General features: G+C 37.0%; 1 protein-coding gene across 5 annotated transcripts in view; it reads right to left on the bottom strand.

Moving 5' to 3' along the window:
* The window catches only part of LOC128212109 (C-terminal-binding protein-like), a 48,046-nt gene that overhangs the window by 17,984 nt on the left and 13,743 nt on the right, over positions 1 to 16,319 (bottom strand). Inside the window, exon 1 of one of the 5 annotated variants that reach the window (XM_052917380.1) lies at positions 899 to 1,170. The exons of 2 other annotated variants lie outside the window; for them this stretch is intronic. The gene's annotated coding sequence lies outside the window, so the exon portion shown is untranslated. 2 more of the 5 variants (XM_052917381.1, XM_052917379.1) reach the window with 2 other exon arrangements.

Raw genomic sequence — 16,319 nt, forward strand, 5'->3', positions numbered from 1 at the left:
TTGTTGTCAACACATCATATTTTCTAAAGACATTCAGCGGCTGCCGCAGCATCTCCCTTCCCTCTGATCTTTCAAATAATTCCTTTTCTTGAAAGAAAGTGTTGTTTTCCCCCCACATCTTGTGAAGGCAAATTCATCAGCAAAGATATTTGTTTTCATGAAATGACATGATTTTCAATCCCCTGATGGTTAATGTAAAAGTAAATTCCATGAAAACATGCAAATACTACCTGTATTAAACAATAGGTCCTCTCGGACACTTATATGTGCTTCATGAACAATAACAGACTGATCTGCAATGTTAATCCTCCGATCAAGTTAGATCAAAGAACCGCACTTAATCTGCTTAACCATCCAACATGATCAAAAATAAACAACTACATAGAGTTAGTAGATTCAATGTACTACCAAAAATTATTAAACCTTTAAATGGTAACACTGTCACATGTAAACTCCTTCGTTCAAACACTTTAAACTTTATCTGCGGTGATACAGTACTTCTGAAGTAAAGCATTAATGTTAGTGTGTATACATGTATAAAGATAAAATGTCACAATAACTGATTTCATCTAGCACACTGCACAAAAGCGAATATCATCGAGAATCAGTGGAGACCAAGCTTTACCAATAAACCAGGGCAAACTGGCCTTCATGTACAATTACGAGAGAGCGAGAGATTTGTTTCAGTTTCAAACTCTCCGTTATCGAGCCCAAACAGAGTTCAGCGATGCGTGTCACTCATGATACTTCCTATTTTTAAAACGTAACCCACATAGTGAGACTTGCCCATTCACTAAAGGTATGCTATAATGACTTAAGCCTAATAAAAAAACAATTTATTAGCACTAGTTAAAGTTTAACACACACCGTAATAGTACAATAACAAAAATAATATTACCTTTAGAATATAAGATCCCGTAAACACCACTTTGAAGGTAAAACAGTGAAATCCACAAACTGAGGACTTCTTAAAGACAGAGGATTCACTTAAAAGAAATACACAGACACAGAATTACACACAAGATTTCCAGAGCGTTTGATAAAAGATCACGGTGCAAATCAGCAATGTACAATGTATAACTGGGGTTTGCAATGTACAATTGGAAACCGAACCTATTTATCTGATTTTGACTATTGATCCTAGAAGCTATAGCACAGTGTCAGCTAGTATCCCATCGCTGGCTAAACTGTTTTCTGTCTAATCTAGACCTCGCCTCATGTACATAGACAGCTTGTGCAGAGTGTGTGATTCTAACAGTAGTGAAAATATCTCGCCATTGAACTTAGTGGCTAGACAATCCAGCCAAGAGAAAAAACATGCAGCCACATTCCTGTCTCACGTTATGTAAGCCATGAAAATGTTTAACAAATATGATGCTTGGTGTAGTTGTGTATTATTTTTTTTTTTATTGATGTTTTTTATAGGACAGTTGTAAACAATGTAGCTTTTTTATCACATGCCTGAAAAATAATAATGCTTGCCTTTTTACTAATGGACATGACTGTATAAATCATATATGATAACTTAAAACAGTTATTGAATACATCATTTGCCCCTACCAAATATAATGGCAAGTCTTCCAGTTAAAGCGCACATTACTAGGTACATCCAGTAAAATGAAAACAATAACTTTAACCAGTTAAATGGCATCTGCGTACCAGTTACATTGCAGACAGAGACCTTACCAATTGAAATGCAGATGGCAAGTTCACATCAGTGTTCCAGTTACAGTGCAGATGGCAAGTTCACATCAGTGTACCAGTTACAGTGCAGATGGCAAGTTCACATCAGTGTTCCAGTTACAGTGCAGATGGCAAGTTCACATCAGTGTACCAGTTACAGTGCAGATGGCAAGTTCACATCAGTGTGTGTACCAGTTACAGTGCAGATGGCAAGTTCACATCAGTGTACCAGTTACAGTGCAGATGGTAAGTTCTCATCAGTTTACCAGTTTCAGTGCAGACAGAGGCCTTACCAAATAAATGCAGAGGGCAAGTTCTCATCAGTTTACCAGTTACAGTGCAGACAGAGACTTTACCAAATAAATGCAGAGGGCAAGTTCTCATCAGTTTACCAGTTACAGTGCAGACAGAGACTTTACCAAATAAATGCAGATGGCAAGTTCACATCAGTTTACCAGTTACAGTGCAGACAGAGACCTTACCAAATAAATGCAGAGGGCAAGTTCTCATCAGTTTACCAGTTACAGTGCAGACAGAGACTTTACCAAATACATGCAGATGGCAAGTTCACATCAGTTTACCAGTTACAGTGCAGACAGAGACCTTACCAATTGAAATGCAGATGGCAAGTTCACATCAGTTTACCAGTTACAGTGCAGACAGAGACTTTACCAATTGAAATGCAGAGGGCAAGTTCACATCAGTTTACCAGTTACAGTGCAGACAGAGACTTTACCAATTGAAATGCAGAGGGCAAGTTCACATAAGTTTACCAGTTACAGTGCAGACAGAGACCTTACCAATTGAAATGCAGATGGCAAGTTCACATCAGTTTACCAGTTACAGTGCAGACAGAGACCTTACCAATTGAAATGCAGAGGGCAAGTTCTCATCAGTTTACCAGTTACAGTGCAGACAGAGACCTTACCAATTGAAATGCAGAGGGCAAGTTCACATCAGTTTACCAGTTACAGTGCAGACAGAGACTTTACCAATTGAAATGCAGAGGGCAAGTTCACATAAGTTTACCAGTTACAGTGCAGACAGAGACCTTACCAATTGAAATGCAGATGGCAAGTTCTCATCAGTTTACCAGTTACAGTGCAGACAGAGACCTTACCAATTGAAATGCAGAGGGAAAGTTCACATAAGTTTACCAGTTACAGTGCAGACAGAGACCTTACCAATTGAAATGCAGATGGCAAGTTCACATCAGTTTACCAGTTACAGTGCAGACAGAGACCTTACCAATTGAAATGCAGAGGGCAAGTTCACATAAGTTTACCAGTTACAGTGCAGACAGAGACCTTACCAATTGAAATGCAGAGGGCAAGTTCTCATCAGTTTACCAGTTACAGTGCAGACAGAGACCTTACCAATTGAAATGCAGAGGGCAAGTTCTCATCAGTTTACCAGTTACAGTGCAGACAGAGACCTTACCAATTGAAATGCAGATAGCAAGTTAACATGTTAAAATACAGATGGCAAATATACAATTTAAATGACAGTGAGAAGTCCACCAATTAATGTAGATGGCAACACTACTGATAAAATACAGACCAAATCTACCAATAAGAGTGCAAATAGAAAGCCTACCCATAGTATTGCAGATGTCACATATAACTGTTAGGAATGCAGATGAAAAGCTACTTATGAGTTTTTTTCAAGCGATGTTTTAATCGGCAATAATAAGAATAAAAATAATCAACAAAATCATCATTTTGGGCTCCATTTATGTGAAATTAGTGTCCATCATGAATTTTGCCCAGAATTGCTGATAATTGTAAATGAACAATTGTTCCTAATGAATTTGTTCCCATTTTAAAAGAGTAAGTTAAGAAGCCAGGCTTTTTATTGTACACAATTTGGCATTGGGAATGGGTCAGATATTCTGACCCATGTGAAGGGCAGAGAAAGGCCTATAGTGGCAAGTCTACCAGTTAGGTAGTGTGCAGTGGCAAGTCTACCAGTTAGGTAGTGTGCAGTGGCAAGTCTACCAGTTAGGTAGTGTGCAGTGGCAAGTCTACCAGATACAGTGCAGGTGGCAGTATACCAGATACAGTGCAGATGACAGTATACCATATACAGTGCAGGTGGCAGTATACCAGATACAGTGCAGGTGGCAAGTATACCAGATACAGTGCAGATGGCAGTATACCATATACAGTGCAGGTGGCAGTATTCCAGATACAGTGCAGGTGGCAGTATACCAGATTCAGTGCAGGTGGCAGTATACCAGATACAGTGCAGATGGCAGTATACCAGATACAGTGCAGGTGGCAGTATACCAGATACAGTGCAGGTGGCAAGTATATCATTTGCGAGTGAAAATTTGCCAAAACTTTTAATGCAAAAATAATTAAATCACAATGATTTTCACATACAAAAATTGTTCAAAGAAACTTTACTTTCTACAAAATATCAAATCAAAGATGACCCGATATCATGTTGAAATGTGTACTCTGAAAACCAAAAACACAGCGCACCTATCTTTTTAATACTGGCTAATATCTTTAACATCATATGAAAGAAAGCATGCAGATTGATTTCAATAGTGGTTTACAACTGTAAGAAAATAAAAATCTTCAATTCAAAATGTCGCATGTACTAAACAGATTTAATATCATTCTTTGAAGCAAAACCCCACGTCAATGAAGAGTTTAACAATTCTCAAGCTTGTTTTTCAATTGACATAAGCTATCTAATTTTACCTGTTAAGTGTGCCACTCCTGTATATATACATGAGCTGGGTGTATGATTTAATACAGGAACAAGAGCATGCTCAGCGGGGATTGAAAATCTTAACTATGCACTGTAACAAGAACGGGCAAGAAGTTTCACCGGGCAGGGGCATACCTAGTAGGTCATTCAGAAAACAATATTGCACCTGTTTTTAGATTTCATCAACCGCAGGCTGGTGACATGGAGAATTATTTGACATGTACAAAAGGCAAATTAAATATTTCACTTGGCAAAGGGATTTAGTTTGTTTATGTAAATTGGACAATATAATATCAAGATAGTTACTCCTATGTACTTAACTAGTGAAAGATGTAGAAATTTTCTAATTGCCAATAACTGTCCTCACAATACATACTAAGAGACACAATTCCCAAAAGTTACCTAACATTAAGCTGTTTATCACACAGGTTGTATTTTTAGCTTGATTAAATTATTAACTGATTAAATCACAAAATTTCATTGTTTATAAAACAGACAGGTCAATTTCAAGGAACTAAATACCCTGCTGGGATTATATGAATGTTTAACAATTAGACATTCATTTACCTTTTACACTGCGGCATTGCTACACTCCTGCCCACCTTGCTACACGCCAGCCCGCATGTTTATTATACATGACTAATTGTCCTCAATGACTGGCAGAGATATAAATAGGGCAGCAGAATTTACCTGTATTACTAAATACCTACAAGCTGGCTATTTCCCTTTGTTAAATTCAGTATCTGTTATTACACTTGTATAAAGATAGGCAGTGATCCTCTAGCTGGTTGATCTCATCAATATATTTACAGGTAGAGCTAAACCAGTCTTCTCCTTCTTCCTAGTTAATATTACACATGTTACATAATTATGAACCAATATGAGTCCAACACCTGTATGAAAATACATTACAATTAAATGCCTGTGATCACAATAACTTTCCAATTAACAGCTAAAGATTCATTTTGTCACATTAGTATTATTAATTACATGCATTAGGTATTTTTACAGAAGTCAAGTGTGTTAAAGATCACTGTCTTATTTTAACTACTTCATTAAAGAGGGTTTAACCTCCCCCCCCACCCACTGCCTACCAAATACTTCTTAATTTTCTACCTGAATATTGCGCAATAAATAATATTAAACTATGTTTGAGTCTGCTTACTGAATAATGCCTCATTGTCTGTGCATCACATGCCACCCTCTAGAACCAGGAATACTCCTTAAAAGGGCTAAAAAAGTGATGGACAGCGTAAAGTGCGAAAAATAAGCATTCATTTTGTATCATGACAACGTTCATTAGGTAGTGAATTTTTTTATAGTGTATTGTCCATTTTGAATTATAGAATAGTATTGATATTTAATTTGATTTAAAAGCATGAACACAAAATATAGGCATACATCACTTTGTGACATGAACAGCACAAGGGGCGCCACCATGCCTGGTCACTTGTCGGATGTTGCTTGCAAGTTGTGGTCAAAGAAATTCATTGTATTATAGGAGCATGTGCTATTATTTAAATAGGCATAGAAAAAAATACCTGTGTTAAAGGCAATACGACCCAACCTGGCAAAACCCAGTAGACCCTTTTCTTTTTCGACCCAAGACATTTTATATTTATGTTTATTTTTATTGTTGACTGTGAAATCCATTTGTGTTGATTACAGTGAAAAACATAAGAGTATTATTTAATTCACTATATATACCAAAAGGTAATAAGCATTCAGAGTTGCTTTGCTGTTTTGACTGGACTTTAAAAATCAAAAACATTTCTTTGTCCATACCCTACCTTGCATTTTTGAGGCCATTGCTCTTATCTCGGATATCATTCTTTTAGGCCTTATTGACAAAGAATAATAGATCAAATGAATGGTTAAAGTGTTTGAATGGCAATCAGCTTTGTGTTAATTGATGGCAGTTGTTTTTTCTTTCTCAAAAATCTACAAGTAAAAACTGGAGTCCTCATATCCTTTATCTAAAACCTTGATTTCTAAATAAAGCATGGCTTTGAGGCAGGTCATTTACAACACACTGGACTCAATCCACTGAGGGCATTTTTGGGTCAACAGAGGGCAATACTGACCTCACGCAGACAGGTCAAACATGCAATAAAATGTCCCTACTGCAGCCTACACAGTAATGTGAAAATATCACCTTACATTCAAAGGTCAGCTGCAAAAAAATTTAAAAATTTAGAGATAAAGATTGCCCTGACAAAAACTATAGCAATACCAGACAAAAACTATATAGCAATACCAGACATAAACCATGGCAAACCCAGCCCAAAACTATGGCAAACCCATACAAAAACTAAGGCAAACCTGAACAAAAACTATGGCAAACCCGCACAAAACTACCCAACCCAGACAAAAACTAGGGCAATATCTTAGGGTTCTGGGCCTGAAAACATGACAAGAGAGCAATCTTGACCAACAAGACAGCATCAAACAGTAGATAGCAATATTTCAGGTGATCAGAAAAGGTAAAAAAATACCTTCCAAAACATACCATCTCAAATTATTTTTAAAAAGTACCTCACTGTGTTCAAATACATCAATTTAACATTATACTGTATTAGTATGTATCAACTTTTCAAAACAACTTGTTTGTCCTATTCTTGTTATACTTCAGTGGCATTTGGAAAACAGTCAAAGGAAAATGTTATAGACACAGTATGCAGTACAACTTTCAAATTCAGATTTCAAAAGTATGAACAGAACAATGGAACAAGTATGGTACAATTAATAAACAAAGGTACATCACTACAGGACATTTATGGTACAACTAGAAACACAAGGACACACAAACAGAACAAGTACGGTACAACAATAAACGGAAGGACAGACTAACAGTACAAGTACGGTACAACTATAAACGGAAGGACAGACTAATAGAAAAAGTATGGTACAACTATAAACACAAGGAAAGACTAACAGTACAAGTACGGTACAACTATAAACGGAGAACAGACTAACAGTACAAGTATGGTACATCTAGAAACGGAGGACAGACTAACAGTACAAGTACAGTACAACTATAAACGGAGGACAGACTAACAGTAAAGTATGGTACAACTATAAACAGAAGGACAGACTAATAGAAAAAGTATGGTACAACTATAAACACAAGGAAAGACTAACAGTACAAGTACGGTACAAATTTAAACGGAAGGACAAGTCTCAAATTAAGCATTTGCATATCATGTACACTATGAAGTGGGTTCAAGGAACCTACATTTTCTAACCATGTTATTATTATTCAACACCAAAGAATGTGCTAGCTATGTTTCAACATGTATATTGTACCTGTATTAACTGAAAGAACCCTTCATGTTGAAAGCAAAGTGGCGTTAAATTGAAAGTGTGCATTTAACATCCACAGGAACTGTAATATATAGTTAGCGCAAATACTTGTGAAATTTAAACTGCTTAATTTTTCTTCATAGTTACAACTCCACATTTTTACCATATTGTTCTGTTTGACTTATGAATCATTGATAACTTAAATTTATGTATGTTATCAAGATAACAGACCAATGTTGTGTTTTTGTTCCTATAAAATCATTGGACACTTTTGCTTAGCAAATATAACACAATTGGAAAAATTGCCAAGAATTTCACTTTATCTTCAAGATCGTACATCTACCTTATTCTGATCATTATAACAGTTTCACAAAACAAATACGCATAACAGATAGACCCTGGAATTTCTAAAATGTCTTTCAAAGAAATGCTGTATTGCGTGACAAAACAAAAACAACATATTCAATATCATAGCTATAAATTGTCATTGTACATGTCTGTATAAATATCTCAAGTTAATGCTTGTAAACAATTTTAAGCAAGGTCATGTATCTAGCTGTAATCAGACAGCGTGCAAGTTAAGAATACACAGCTTACTTGACTTGTTATGTACCAAATTAGGACAACGATCATTACAATGTTTGTACACTGCGCTCACATTAATCATTTCATAATTTATAGTATAGCTGGTTTTTAAGTACTGTGTACATGTATGATAAGCCAGAGAGCAACACATTGAAGTAATGTTTTACAGTCAACATTCCATTGTCTTATCAATTATGGCTTTCTTTTGTTGTTTGTTTTGTTACATGAAGTAAAAAACAAAAACACTTTGAACCAGCAATCTTGCAAAATTCATTTAATAAATAAATGCATTAACCACACTTGTATTTGAGAATAACAATAAAGAAATAATTCTAATTAATAAAATACGATAAATACTAAGGTTTAATCAAACTTCAATATGACATTATGCATGATTGTTTATCATGGCTGAACAATTATGTTTCCAAATGCTTTTGTATTGCAGTTTCTCATCGCAGTGTTGTTTATTCCACCTTTTAGGGAACGGGAATGGATCCCAGGATTTTCTGATATTGGAAAAATATATGTCATTTTGACTTAAATTGGAAATTCAAATTTGGCAGAAAGCTATAAAAAGTATTTTGTTGTTTTTTGGTGACAGAAATAAACTAGAAGCGCCGCAATGCGACGAAACCAGGTTTTTGTTATGGGCAATCAGAAATTATAGCCAATTAATTTGTTGTATGAGCAAGTTCAATCTGCAGCTTCATATAAGCTATATTCACACTAAGATTCATCACTATCCATCAATTCTAACTAAGTTGTTGGGCAGAAAAATATTTTTCTATTTTTAGGAACAGTGACCTTGACCCCACCTCCCAAGCTAGCTATTCACATAAGCTACCTTCGCTCTAAGTTTCATCAATATCTATCAATGCTAACTAAAGTTATTGGGCAGAAACCATTTTTCTATTTTTAGTAAAAGTGACCTTGTCCCCACCCCCCTCAAAAGAAATTCCAAGCTTGCTCTTCACATAAGCTACTAGTACCTACACACAAAATTTCTTCAATATCTATCAATCCTAACTAAAGTTATTGGGCAGAAACCATTTTTCTATTTTTAGTAACAGTGACCTTGACCTTAGCCCCACCCCCCTCAAAAGCAACCCCAAGCTAGCTCTTTACATAAGCTACCCAAACACCAAGTTTAATCAATATCTATCAATGCAATCTAAAGTTATTTGGCAAAAAACATTTTTTCTATTTCAAGGAACAGTGAAATTGACCGTAGCCCCTCCCCACTCAAAAGCAATCCCAAGCTAGCTCTTTACATGCTACCTACACACCAAGTTTCATCAATATCTGTCAATCCTAACTAAAGTTATTGGGCGGAAACCATTTTTCTATTTTTAGTAATAGTGACCTTGAAATAAGCCGCTCCCCACTCAAAAGCAATCCAAAGCTAGCTCTTCACATAAGCTACCTACACACCAAGTTTCATCAATATCTGTCAATGCTAACTAAAGTTATTGGGCAGAAACCATTTTTCTATTTTAAGTAACAGTGACCTTGACCATTTTTCTATTTTAAGTAATAGTGACCTTGACCTAAACCCCAACCCCCTCAAAAGCAATCCCAAGCTAGCTCTTCACATAAGCTACCTACACACCAAGTTTCGTCAATATCTATCAATGCTAACTAAAGTTATTGGGCAGAAACCATTTTTCTATTTTTAGTAACAGGCGACCTTGACCTTAGCCCCATCCCCTTCAAAAGCAATCCCAAGCTAGCTCTTCTCATAAGCTACATACACACCAAGTTTCATCAATATCTATCAATGCTAACTAAAGTTATTGGGCAGAAACCATTTTTCTATTTTAAGTAACAGTGACCTTGACCATTTTTCTATTTTAAATAATAGTGACCTTGACCTTAGCCCCTCCCCACTCAAAAGCAATCCCAAGCTAGCTCATCACATAAGCAACTTACACACCAAGTTTCGTAAATATCTATCAATGCTAACTAAAGTTATTGGGCAGAAACCATTTTTCTATTTTTAGTAACAGTGACCTTGACCTTAGCCCCACCCCCCTCAAAAGCAATCCCAAGCTAGCTCTTCCCATAAGCTACCTACACACCAAGTTTCATCAATATCTATCAATGCTAACTAAAGTTATTGAACAGAAACCAATGTTTGACGAAACGACAACCTCATTCTAATAACCTGGTTTTCGTTGAAAACCTGGTTAATAAAGCACCTCAGGACGCCAAGAATGCACCAGATTTCACCAGTTTTCAAAAATTTAAGGGGGGGGGAAGGGGTGCATGCCCCCAGACCCCCAGCACAATTATGAATCCACAAGAATAAAGGGTTAGCTACACTCCTGCATTTTAAGACATTGTTTGTCCCATTGGCTTAGAAGGCAGAATCTCTACATATCTTGACCTAAACCCACTTGCATTTTCTTGGCCTAATGATCAATAGTTACCTCCTGATGTATAGATCCACTTGCCTTTTCTTGGCCTAATGATCAATAGTGACCTCCTTATGTATAGATTCACTTGCATTTTCTTGGCCTAATGATCAATAGTTACCTAATGTATAGATTCACTTGCATTTTCTTGGCCTAATGATCAATAGTGACCTCCTTATGTATAGATTCACTTGCATTTTCTTGGCCTAATGATCAATAGTTACCTAATGTATAGATTCACTTGCATTTTCTTGGCCTAATGATCAATAGTTACCTAATGTATAGATTCACTTGCATTTTCCTGGCCTAATGATCAATAGTTACCTCCTGATGTATATAGATTCACTTGCATTTTCTTGGCCTAATGATCAATAGTTACCTGGGACCAATTGTTTAAAACTCTGCAACTTATCTGCAGGTTACCTTTTGATTATTTTGCACATGCAAGCACTTGAATTTTTCATGTCATTATTGGATAAATATTGACCAATCAATAACACTTCAACTAGCTTTAACCAAACCTAAGAATTAACCCATTTTATACAAATGGCTGATCTCAAGATTCACTTGTATTTTCTTGGCCTAATGATCAACAGTAACCTGATCTATAAATTCACATTCCCCTTTCACAAAAACGTTTCTTTCTACAAGCATGGCAAAACAGATAAGTTCAATATTAGAAAGGTGAGAACATAAAGCAGCAATCTATCTATAGGAAAAGCCAAAATACAATGTAACGGAACCAATATCATGTACACCACAGTCGAAGAGAGTTGTAACTTTAACAGCAGATATAGGTAATCATGCAAAGCATCCAGCGATTATTGAAAAAATTGCAGAATTCCGCGCAACACAGACAGAGACGCCTGAGACACTATTGTCGATGACTGCACAAGCCATTTATACACTGACGACCATGTTCTTTTAGGTTGGATAGGAGCCGATATGAAAATATTGATCAAGACATTTGTTAAACGTACATTCTCTCACTGGCTTGTCTGTAACAAGACGCACTGGAACATTGAAGTAACATTGTGAAATCAATGATAAATTCCATCTATCTACAATTCCCCAGTCAATGTCTGCGCTTTTGCCATTTGAATTTGAAACAAGATCATAAAATGTTATCAGTCATCTGATTGTTTACTATATACATGCAAGTCTGTGTTTATAATCATTTATATAAATACTTTTACACATAGTACATCAGGAGGTAAAAGATATAAGCATTTGAAATTCGACCCTGCATCTAAAATATAGTGTGTGTTTTCTAATTGCAATGACTAATTTATTTTTACGAAATGAGGCAAAAAAGATGAAATGTATGTTATGATTTGCACTTGTTCTACCTTGAAAAAGAAAAAAACACACGAAAGTATGTTGTTGAAGATGATTGTATAGAGTATGTACAAGCGTCCGTAACATGAGGGTTTTTGCTGGTTTTACACCTTTATTTCACAGCGAAATGTCTCAATTTCATGCAATCTACTACTATAAACCAAAACCTTCTATTTAAATATTGAAGAACTCAGTATACATAGATTTTTATCAATTTTCTCAAAAGGGAGAGCATCTTTAAATTGCCAGTGCTTTTTCACAGAAGTTAATGCCCTTGGTATAAATCTATTACAGATCTACCATACCTTAGAGAACTGGCCTTCATTTCACGACACATAATAAGGGTAACAAGCTTAAGTGTCTGGTTTCATTGAGCCAAACTACTTACAAAAAATTGTTTTACAAAACAAAACTTAATTTAATGTGATTATCATATCATGAACAGGGTTCTCAATAAGTTTTGGTTGAACCGTCTCAAATAGTAAACAACCAGCTTCTACTTATTCTACTGAAAATTCATTTAGTTTTCCAAATTTGAACCGGCCCTATTGCCATTTTGGCCGGCAGCCGGTTCTTATTGAGAACACTGATGACGATAGTTTCCTTTCCATTCTGAACTCTTTAAATTGAGAGTATTACACAAATAACACCAAAACAAAAAAATGAGCTTAGCGGGGTTTTAGCCAAGTTTTAAAGAGGGCAGGGTGCTTAAAAGAATTATTGATCAGAGACATTGTTTCTGGTTCTGTAAAAAAAAATTATTATAGATTTGATAAAATATGTTCGTGATTGTGTTCAATTGAAGAATCATAAGGTTTTAACGGCCCAAAACCTAAACTTAGTGTTTTTAATCATATTATAAGTTTTAATCAAAACAAAGAAATATTTGACAACGTATTTAATTCCATGAAGGAAGAATGGTGCTACCAAAGAAGAACATGGCGAAACACCCTTCGTTCTCTTTATCTATGCACGAGTCAATTGTAACCACGGCGCCCCCTGGTCCAGGGGTATACCGGGGATAGCCGGGGAAATGGGCCGTGTTTTAACCTTTCAGGAGGCCCCGCAGTGCCGGATGAATGCAGTGGTTTTGTCTTCACTTTAAATATAGCGGGGAATGGCCTTACCTAGGGTCCCTGGGGTGCGGGGGCATTTGGCGGGGATTTTACTATCTGTTTGTCCCCGCAGGGCTGGGATTTTAGCCGGGGTTGGCTGGACCGAAAGTCAAAGTCCCCGCTATTCCCCGGACCTGGGGGGGCTGTGGTTACAATTGACTGGTGCACTAGAACCTGTCCTTAATCCTGTTTATAAAGGACTAAAGATATTTGGAGAGCTTCTGGCAGGCAGTTGACACATTTGGTTACAATGAATCCCACCTTTGAAACTTCTCTCTTGATTGGGTATGGATTTTTTTTGAAAATTGACTATCAGAGGCGAAGGACCCACTGCTGTTAGTTTCAAAAATCGGCCTAAATAACATTGAAATGTCCTGCGTAGACTTAAAAGAAGTCAAACAAAATGTACAGAGCACTTGTCTAAAATGTTTTTACACACACTGCTATGAGCATGGACCAGCCATTGATGAAATTCTAAACTCTATGAAAAAATCCATCAATTCATGCAGACTTCAAGTGCTCCAGCTAGCCTTGTTTTTTAAGGGCGGTCAGTCCCTACCACTTTTCTCATTGCATGCCCCTTTTAAACTGGGAAGTTCCTGTTACACAATTGCTCTATTATCGCCTTGAATCCCTTTATTCCCCTTTTTATTATCAGAATCATCACCAAAGATTGAAAGTCCTATAAATTTTCTGTCAAAATATTGCACAATACTCATGATACTTATGGTAGTATTGTTGCACAGGGCCCGTTTGATAGGGGAAAAATTAGGGTCGTTTTGGCAAAAATGGGAAAAATATTAACATGATTCATATTATGTTAAACTTGCTTTCAAACCTTATATACTCAACAAACCTATCAACATATTCATGAAAGGCACCTAATTGAAACATTTGCTAAATCAAATGTTACTAAAAAGAAATGAAGGCCCTGATATTTTTACCTGAATAGGAAAACAATATAATTTTTCAGGAGAGGAATTGGGCCGGAAAAAAACACTGCAGTCATTGCAAATATTTGTAAATATTGGCAAGGTGGGGCTAAGATAATCAAATATGCAATTGGACATTTCTCCAGGACAGTGTTGATCGGTCGTTTGTTCAGTCTGACACCGAGGCAATTATATCATTTAATGAGGGTCAGTGGTCAGACGATCATGCATCACGTGATATAGACAAGTGTACCGGTCAGGCAAATGATCACAACAGTTGTCATGGTGATTCTGATGACCATGATGGATTGAATGACTTGGAGGATGCTGACTTCAAGGTTGTCGAAGAATACCGGGTGCTTGTGAAACTTTACCGGGATTACCCAAAAGATATGTTCAACGCATAGTACGAGAATATGCATCTTGTGAGAGTGACCTAGACCGAATCAGATGCCAGTATTTTGAAAACTTAAAACAAACAAGTGAGGATTTTCCATTTGACCAGAATGCAGAGTTGAAGCGCCAGATGACATCGCGCACAGGTGAACCAGTTGCTGTTCGGCTAGCCCAAGATATTTTTTACATTCTTGAAGTGACTGAGGGTGGGGACTTTAGTGTGTTGAAAAAAAATGATTAATGCTGGGAAAGTGCGTCGTGCGTCCGTTGCCCAGCAGCGAAACAAGAGTTTTTTCGACTACAAACCAACAAAAAGAGAAGTGCACATGTGCAAATGAGTTAGCTTTACTCAAAGACACTGTTTCGTCACTACAACCTGGTTTACTTCTTTTAAAGCAAACTACATTATGCTAATGACAAACTGAGATCAGAGCAAGTTATCTCTTCTAAATGTAGCACTGAAAAAATTAAGGCGGACTTGATTGAGTGTAGTAGCTCAATTTGATTGTTTACATCTTCGACACTTGATGCCATGAGACATCATAGGAGTTCCCTGGTTGGAAGGATAACAGAATTTGAGGATAGGGTGAGACATATGGAGGTGTTCCTAGACACCGAAGGTAAAGTGACGGTGGCACCACTTTCAGATGGAAGCGACGTCAACTTGCAGCAAAATGACATAGTTTCTTTCCACTGTTCAATGGTATGTAATGACCAGGCTGGGGATACCGAAAATATTGTGATTGATTCAAACACAGATACCGGAAGTGACATACATGTTCAATGATGTAGGAGTTTCTGACAAACGTGGGTTTACAACTAGCAGTAACCCTATTCCAGTTATCGTGACTAAACGTGAAAATGATGGATTTCAATTCGTTCATCGCAAGTGCATGGAGCGCTTCTGTATCCAAGGTCTCAGTGCGAGCGTGAATACGGAAGTGTTAAGTTCCGTTGTCGATAGCAAAGGACCTACAGTTAAGTCCTTACGAGTATTCCCACTACGGAGAAACCGCCATAGGATATTGATTAAATTAACATTGATTGCTGATTGACTGTTCAGATCTTGTTCTAACAGAGGGATTCTGGACTGATTACGTAACGTGCGAGCCATGGCAATCACGTGAAACACTACGCTACTCTGGACGTCAGATGTCATCACATCGTAGTAGGGTCGATAGCCTGCCGACAATGCGGGGAAACAAGAGCGCCAGTGGACACACAAATACAAACGCACCGGGAGGTCCCTCTTAGGTTCCAGATTGCAGCTCGACGACAGGCGGAGGAGCGACTGGCAGTACGTAAACGGGCGACCGGACAGCAGGCAGATATGGTACAGACGTTTGACAGCGGGCAATACGTCGAGGAGCTACCTGGGAACCGCTTTAGTATGCTGTCAATGAATGTAGATTAATTGGTGACAATGTATACAGAAATGTAATCATAATAGAATTGAAAATGGCAGTTACACATTGTGCTTTTCTTCTCATGGCTACGTTATGTTTAAACATGCTGACGTGGAATATCACTGGTATTATGTCTAGGGCCGCCCATCTAAGTGATATCTTGACAGAAGGTGGTATTGACATCTGTGGAATATCAGAACATTGGCTGACGTCAAACAATTTACATTTCATGGATTCAATCTCATGGACTATAAACACTATACAATATGTGAAAATACCCCCTTACACAAAAGACACTTTGGGAGAGGTGGAGTGTCTATTTTATGGCATAAACCTCTGGACAATTGTGTTGTACCTTTAAATATTGATGATGATAGAATTATAGGAATTCAGTTGCAAATTATGCCAGGAAAATATTTATTTATT

This window comes from Mya arenaria, chromosome 12 (genome assembly GCF_026914265.1).
Source record: "Mya arenaria isolate MELC-2E11 chromosome 12, ASM2691426v1".
NCBI classification, from domain to species: Eukaryota; Metazoa; Mollusca; class Bivalvia; order Myida; family Myidae; genus Mya; species Mya arenaria.